This window comes from Trichosurus vulpecula, chromosome 6 (assembly GCF_011100635.1).
Source record: "Trichosurus vulpecula isolate mTriVul1 chromosome 6, mTriVul1.pri, whole genome shotgun sequence".
NCBI classification, from domain to species: Eukaryota; Metazoa; Chordata; class Mammalia; order Diprotodontia; family Phalangeridae; genus Trichosurus; species Trichosurus vulpecula.
In genome coordinates, this window is record NC_050578.1 from 54157494 (window position 1) to 54166501 (window position 9008).

Sequence of the window (9008 nt, forward strand, 5' to 3'; positions counted from 1 at the left end):
CTATTAGGCAAAGAAAAAATATGAAGGGAATTGATTTAGAAAATCCTGGGGAAATTCATTTATAGTAATCCTTAAGCTTTAATGTAATATTCACTCTTGTTTACTCAGTTATGAAGCTTACTTGCTCCACCACAAGAATTCTGACAAAGATCATCTCTATCCTTTTTTACTCAAATTCCATATCCAAACCCATCATGGTAGGGATGACTTGATGCTTTGGAAAGTAGCCCAACTTATTTTTGTATCTCCAAATCACTATCTCTTGTCCAACATGAGCAGGTGACCATCTTATGAACACTTAGAGGAGATGCTCATGGTTCACTTAATCTGTTACCACCCTGCTAGTACATCATTTTTGTCCCTCAAGAACAAGGTCTATCAACCAATGAGATTATATATTTTACCGTGTCTCTTTTGTATATTTTGGTATCAAATTCTATAAAAACAAAGTCATGCAGACTAGGGCCTTGCAGATCATGAGGAAGATCTGAGGTCCACTTCATTAGAGGGGATCATGGACCAGAGAGCTCTTATAAACACCCTGTTCACATTCAAAATTATAATTAGTATTGGTGAATGTCCCTCCATCTTATTGTACTCAATATTTTCTTTCTCAGCCTCTTTTTGCCCTATCCCCACCCCCCACTTCACCCACCCCTCCAAAAGTCCCTCCCCTATTCCTTCCCCCATCCTTCAATCTCAATCCAAACTCCCCGGCAAAAATCCCCCTATCTCCTCCGTCCATGCTTCCAAATCCCAATCCACTCACCCCTCTAAAAGTTCCTCCCTCAGTCCCCTAGTCCCCTAGTTTTCTCACCTCTCTATATGTTCAGAAGATTTCCAGCCCACCACCTACACATGCTTCTTCTGTATTAATTCTTCCTTTCATTCCCCATTTTTATAGTATAATTGTTCACTTTTATGTTTTCCTACCCAATTTTATTTTTTATAATCACCTTATCATACGTAACTCAACCGCAACTTTTCTTTCAAACTACCTTAGTAATGATTACAGTTTTAAAAATACTGATAACATTTTCATATATATAATAAGTAAACAGTTTGACCTTAATGAGTGCCTCATATTATTCTTTAATGGCTTCCTAATATTTCTTCTGAAACTTTTATATTGAATTTTCAGTTGAGTTCTGATCTTTTTGTTACAAATACCTGAAAGTCTCTCAGTTTGTCAAATGTCCATTTGTTTTTATTCAGGATTCTATTCAATTTTGCTGGATAAGTTATTGTCAGATGCAACCCAGGTTCTTTTGTCTTTTGAAATATAATGTTCCAAGACTTGTGGTCTTTTATGTAGAAGATGCTAGGTCTTGTGCAATCCTGACTGTATCTCCATGTAACACCAATGTTACTAAAAGCTGCTGTGGAGGTGTAAGGCCAATAAAACCAGCACATAGGAGGGCTGCTAGCACAGGTTTTTTGATCTGCTTTTCTGAAGGAAAGCAACTTAAAGGGGTTTACAATCTCACTTTAATTAAACATATATGTATCATCCACTTAGTTCCAGGGAAAATGTCAGCACTCTGAACTTCAGAGAAAACACAAACAGAAATTACAAACAGAAATTTTATAAACAGAACAAACAACACAAATCAGCAGACACAGCTTCTTGTCCATAGCAATACATACATAGTCACCAGAGAGAAAAGCACAAACTTCTGGGTTTTCAAAGGGGGGGGAAGGGGGGGTTAATGGCTACCCAGAGTCTCATCTGGCCAAATCACATGAACACTCTTCCACTGAATGGTCCTCCAAAGCAAAATGCTAAACACAGAGTATATATACACATATTCAGGGTCAGCCCACAGAGGGTATCACAACCATGTGGCTCAAACTCATGTGACTTAGGCTTTCTTGATACTTAAGTAGGTCATCAAAAACTTTTGATTCAATCAAATACTCTTGAATGAAACAAAGCCAAGACTCAATCAAAGGCACTTTAAATACCCCACAGTATTTAAATGGTTTTTTTTTTCTTGTTGCTTGAAATATTTTTTCCTTGACCTGGGAACTTTGAAACTTGGCTATGACATTTCCTGTATGCTTTCCTCCTGGGATCTCTTTCAGGTGGTAAATGGTAGATTTTTTTCTCTATTTCTACTTTACCCTGTTGTTCTATAACTTCAGGGCCCTCAAGGGTCTTATTTTCTAATAGGGGAAGACAACACATAAAAGGACGTTTTAAAAGAGTGAGGAAGAAGGAAGGTACTCAAGAGGTCTGGAGTGTAGTCTCGTAAGAAAGGAAGAGATGGCTGGCCTCAGGTTCCCTCCTTAAGTAAAGAGATTCTGAAAGAAGCCATCCAATCAGAGAGTGGGGAAGAGTGGCAAAGGGTAGGAGGATACTCGTGAGGAGTGAATTCTGGGGCTGAAGTAACCTTCTGGGATGATGAGGTTAATAGGGCATTATGGGAAAGTCTGGAGTGCAGCCTGGTAAGAAATAATGGCATATTCCAGCACTGAAATATGAGGGGAAATGGACAGAATAATGCCTCCCACAGAAGCAACAATAGTGTGTAAAGTCTGCAAACAATAACATTTTTGCCAACTTTGGAGAGAAAATTTCCTAATGAGTTGTTCCTTCAAGACTGTAACACAGCTTTCTACTTTTTTTTCCAAATACCATTTCATTCATTAAGCACTACATTTCGTGAGAAGAAAGCATTCCCTCTATAATATCATATAATGACTTTTAAGTACGATTTCTACATGTCTTCCTTGAGCAGAATATGCCTGGATACTCCAAAAATGTTTTGCTGTTAATATTCATGAAGTAGCATCATTTGAGATTTCCATTAGAAAAAGCTGTTTCAGCTTTTCAACAGTCTGTCACCACTTGCTTGGGCTGTTTGCAAAGTTGGCTCAAAAGGTGCCTTTTGATTACAATTCCCTTGTAATAAAAAGAGGAAAATGTAGTATCAAAAGTGGCAAACTAACTCAAAGTTCACTTACTACAAGCTACCAAATAATCTTTTAGTCAAAAGTGAAAAGTTTAAATGACAATTTGAAACAACTACACTTCAGAGGTACAAGAAATCCTATGAGAAATGAGTCTGCCATCTGTCTCTCCTTATGCCCCATCACAGCCCATCTTACTTTGCTGCACCCTATGTATCCTGCCATGATTATACAATATAATTCTAGAATGGTTGGAGATATATTGTTTTCAGTGTACAATGTATGTAGAAGAAGAATAGGATTCTGGGTTTGAGAATCCTGGCAAGTAGAATATGCAAGACTGAGTTGGCAAAGAAAACTATATAACTCAATTATTTCCAAGTTTAGTTTTTGTTTTTAAACTCTAGCACCTGGACAACTAGATGACTCAGTGTCTAGAGCCCTAGACCTGGAATTGGGGAAAAATTGAGTTCAAATTTTAAATATTTACTAGCTGTAGGACCCTGAGCAAGTTACATAATCACCGTCTACCTCAGTTTTCGAAACTGTAAAATGAAGATAATAATATCAACTTCACATAGTTTCTGTGAGGATGAAATGAGATGATACAGGAGGTGCTTAATAAATGTTTGCTTTCTTCTTTCCATTGATTTTAGTGGCCTTTGGGGGTTTATGATAATAAACATGTGGTTTGTTATTTAAAAACATTGTGTATTTTTAAATATTTTGTCTCATTATGCATTTCTCAATTATATGTAAATAAATAACATTTATTTTAAAATTTTTTTGAATTCCAAATTCTCTTCCTCTCTCACATGCCTCCTGCCTTTCTGAAAAGGCAAAGAATATTATATAAATTATACAAGAGAGGTCATGAAAACCATACTAACCATGTTGCAAAAGAAAACACAGACAAAAAAACCCAAGAAAAATAAAGTTAAAAAAAGGATGCTTGAATTTGCATTTAGAGTTCATCAGTTTTCTCTCTGGTGGTGGACAGCATTTTTCACCATGGGACCTTTGGAATTGTCTTGATCCTTGTCTTGATAAAAGTAACAAAGTCTTTCACGGTTGATCATCCTTACAATATTGCTCTTCTCCTGGTTCTTCTCATTTCAATTTATATGAATTCACATGTTTTTGCAGGTTTTGCTAAAAATCATCATGCTCACCATTTCTTATAGCACACTAGTACTGCATCAGAATCACACATCACAATTTGTTCAGCAATTCCCTCTCAATTTCCAATTCTTTGCCACCCCAAAAAGAGTTACTATAAATGCTTTTGTATAAATGGTTCCTTTTGCCTTTTATTTTATCTCTTTGACATAATGACCTAGTAGTGGTATTGCTGCATTAATGGATATGTAAAGTTTTATAGCCCTTTGGGCACAGTTTCCAATTGTTCTCCAGAATGGTTGCACTAATTCACAACTTTACCAACAAGGAATTGATATCCCAATTTTTTTCACATCCCCTCCAGCATTTTTCATTTTCTTCTGTCATGTTAGCCAATCTGATAGGTATGAGGTGGTACCTCAGAGTTGTTTTAATTTGCATTTCTCTAATAAATAATAATTTTGAGCATTTTTCATGTGACTATTAATAGCTTTGATTTCTTTTGAAAACTTCTTGTTCATATCCCTTGACCATTTATCAAATGGGGAATGACTCATTTAGGTCTTTATAAAATAAATTTGCTGTTAATTTTTCCCAATTTCTTGTTTTTCTTCTAAATGTTGACTGCATTACTTTTGTTTGTGCAAAAGCTTTTTTTAGTTTCATACAATAAAAATTATCCATTTTACTTCCCATGTCCTTTTATATTTCTTGTTTGGTCATAAACTCTCCCTTTATCAATAGATTTTACAGGTGCATTTTTCCATGCTCCCTTAATTTACTTGTGATATCCTCTTTTATGTCTAAATCATTTACACATTTTGACCTTATCTTGGTATGTGGTATGAGATGTTGGTTTATTCCTAGTTTCTTCCAAATTGCTTTTTAATTTTTTTTGTCAAATGGTGATTTCTTGCCCCAAAAGCTTGGATTTTTGGTTTATTTTTATTTTTATCAAACACTAGATTGCTGTGATCATTTACTACTATGTATTGAGTAGCTTATCTATTGCACTGATTCACCACACTATTTCTTAGCCAATAACAATTTATTTTGGTGACTACTACTTTGTAATAGAATTTAAAATCTGGTACTTCTGGTCTACCTTCCTTCACACATTTTTTATTGATTCCATTTTTTCCATTTCATCAATTCTGTTTTTTAAGGAGTTTTTTCATCAGTCAGTTTTTGTACCTCTTTTTTCCATTTGACCAATTCCATTTTTAAGGTTGCATTTTCTTCAATAATTCTGTGCCTCTTAATTGTTTTTTATTCCTTAGCTTTCATTTCTTTAATTAATTTTTCCTCTACCATTTTTATTTAATTTTTAAAATCATTTTTTTTAGTTCTTCCAGGAATTTGTATTGGGCATGTGTCCAATTCAATACTTTTTCCCCCTTTGAGGCTTTTGCTTATAGCTGTTTTGACTTCATTTTCTTCTGAGTTTGTGTCTTGAGCTTCCCTGTCACCATAGTAGTTTTTATGGTCAGATTCTTTGTTTGTTCTTTTTTTCATTTTTTCACCCTATTTCTTAATTTTGAACTTTATGTTAAAGTTAGGCTCTGTTCCTGGTAAGGGGGCAAAGAAGTCAATTGTCTCAAGCTTCAAGCTTTTTGGTGCCACTGTTTTCAGAGCTAGTTCAGGGGCAGGGGAATTTTGGAAATTTTTAATGCTTCCAACATGGTATATTTCAGAAGAGATATGATCACTGCTCCTGGTGTGCGCTTTGTTCCTTACTTTGGAAGGGTCCCTGATCCCCTGCAATTGAAATTGTCATTTGGGGACTCCAGTCCCTTTGGAATGGAAAGAATGTTGTTCCTCAAGGTCCTTAATCCCTTGGGACTGGAACTAACATTGCTCCTCAGGGCTCCCATTGCCCCTTAACTGTAAATGCTCCTCTCTGTCCTGAACTATGATCTAGAAATTGGTATAGTCATTGGAGTTGCTAAAGAAGAGTCTAGTGCTAGCCCAAGGGTCCTCTGTAATCTTTTTCTGACCTCTTGTCAGGTTCCCTTACCATATCTGCCTTGAGAGCTCCCAAAGATGCTGCTGACTCTGTCACCACAATCTAGTATTTTATCCAAGTGGGCTCTAGTTTAGCCTTCAACCCCATTGGATTTTTTTCTGACCTCTTACATTGTCTTGGGCTGGAAGAATGCCTCATCCTGACATTTTATTGGCTCTGCCACTCCAGAATTTGATTTGGGGTGTCATTTAAAGTTGTTTGTAAGAGAATGTTGGGAGAGATTGGCTAAGTGCTTCCTGTACTCCACCACCTTGATTCCATTCCCAGAAGTCCAATAAATTCCCTAAATCGATCTTAAGCAGTAAATAATTGCTCAACTATATTACAAATATATTTTCCCTCTACATAAATAAGCATAGGCATTTTTGAAGCATTATAGATTTGCTTCTGTGTTGATCTGAAATTGTTTTATGTGTTACCACTATGAACACTGACTTAATAAATCTTAAAAACTATTATTAAATCATCCTGAAGGTTCAAATATTTTTGTTTTTATTGTTGAAAGGAGTTTGTAGAGCAACAACAAAATTAGGATCTACTTCACTAGGTCATTCTTGAAAATTCACTGCAACATGTTTGCTATCAGTAGATAGACAGATAAATACGTAGATAGATACAGAGATAAAAAGATAAAGAGATACAGAGATAGAGAAATGGATATGCACATACATATATATTGCGTACATATGTACATGTGCATGTATTACACACATCTGTATCATTTACTTTTGCATACTATGTATATATACATAATATATGTATAATACAATTCATAATATGTATATAATAGTACATATACACAAATTATATACACACATATACATGTGTATGTATGTGTATATGTGTGTGTCTAATTTCATTTTGCTATAACTCCCTGCAGCTTTACTCTCTCTATGCTTCTCACACTCCCTATACCTACTCAAGTACTGGCTAGTCATAGGACTGGAAGAAACTTGAGAGGTCATCTCCTTTAGATGAGATTCATCATATGAATGATGTCCTCTAGAGTTTGTAAAAATAGGATACTCATTTCCATAATGATATCTAACTATGTCTAGGGGCCATGTAAGGCAGGAAATTACCCAATGTCGTGCTATGTAAAATCATGTCAAGTAGCTAATTATAAACAAAAGTTACTGAATTTAAGACAGCATATCAGAGTAGGTAGAAAACTAGCCTGAAAGTCAGGATGACCTTAGTTTAAGTCCAGACACACACGGTCTGCGGAACTCTGGGCAAGTCATTTAATCTTTTAGTGTCTGACACAACCAGCTAAGGTTCTAAACTGTAGAAATGGTGCAGAACTGCATTAATAGTTTCCTCACCAGGAATTTGCCTATCACAGCTCCCCTCTCTATCACTATCCACTTAACACATAAGTAAGTTAAAAATTTTGTTAAATTATAAAGGATATTTAAATTTTTATTTTTTTTATTTTTATTTGGGAGCTAATCTAATAATTCTATATTCTCACTTGAGATTATACATGTATATATGTTACATCCATAAACACATACATATATGTATATGCATATGTGATTGTACAATGCATAGATAGACAAATATTCAAAATGTGTACATATGTATGCTATATATAATTGTGTGTATATTATATCACAAATACATACAAAAATATGTATAGTCAAGACAGGGTGATACTTATTAGGCATACACATGTATCATTAAAGAATGGTTGATATCCAAAATGTGTAATAAGTATGTATATAAAACACATATATTCTGAATATATATATATATACATACACACATATACATATACAGATTTACACATGCATCGCACACCTGTGTGTATGTGTGCACATGCATACATAGTGGGAGCATAGGATGGAAGACAGGGAGGAGAGAGAAATATCATTTATTATACACCAAACTATTTAATAGAAAAGTGGATTGAGAACATTCCCTCAATAAAATGCATGCACTCACAATTTTGTAGCTTTTTAAAGAAGCAGGAGCCTTTTGCTGAAGTAGATGCAATGACACCTTAGTTGGTTTATGGAAAACATGTTCTCAATTACTCCAAATTGAGCACTTGTACTTTCTTCTACCCAGAAACAAATCATTTTGCACACAAGCAGGTGCTAATGAATTGCCTCACACATGTTTGAGTAAATGGATAATTGCAAAATCGTATTAGAAGTCACTCAATAAATAGAACTTACCATGATAGAGTTGAGTTGAATTGAGCAATTCTTTTTATTGTCTTCTGCTTGCTTTTCACTAGTCATATTTGTGATTTGGAAGCAAATGTTTCCCAAAGCAAACATCCATCTTCTCTTCCACAGCCTTAAATCCCTGTCTTCCCTGTCATTTCGTGTCTATGTGTGCCACCTGATATACCTTGATGGATCAGTTCCAATAGCTTTGCAAAGCCATCTTGAAAGGCTATCAGGCCACTGTACAGGCAACAAAGGCCCAAACTTGGGCAGGAAACCAGAAGTTTTTTTTTCCTCACCTTGATAATTTCCTATATTCTCTTTATTTTCTAGACTATATATGTGACTATGTCACCCCTCCCACCTTTGTCCTTTTCATCGGTTATTTTACAACCTAGACTGAGAAATAAGATGTGTTAAATGAGAACAAGAGAGTCAAATAAGAAAGCAAAATATGAGCTCATATGTATGAGCTTGTAGAGAAATAATTTTGTATTGAGACTGATCTTCATGTCTGTCTCTGACTTGCCATGCCCTAGCCAGCTATGGACTAAATCACAGTTCCTTTGCAAATGCACCTGTTTTGAGAGTAAAAAAAAGGGATATTGGTCTCTCAGCCCCCAGGAAATAACTGATGAAATTTCTAATATTTTGCCCTTTTCTGACCATTACTTTTTATCCCTACTGCCCTGGATTGAGTCCTCATTCTCCTCCCCCCACTTTCCACCAACTATGTAGATATTTGTATAGCTTTACCAGCGCAGTCCCCAAGA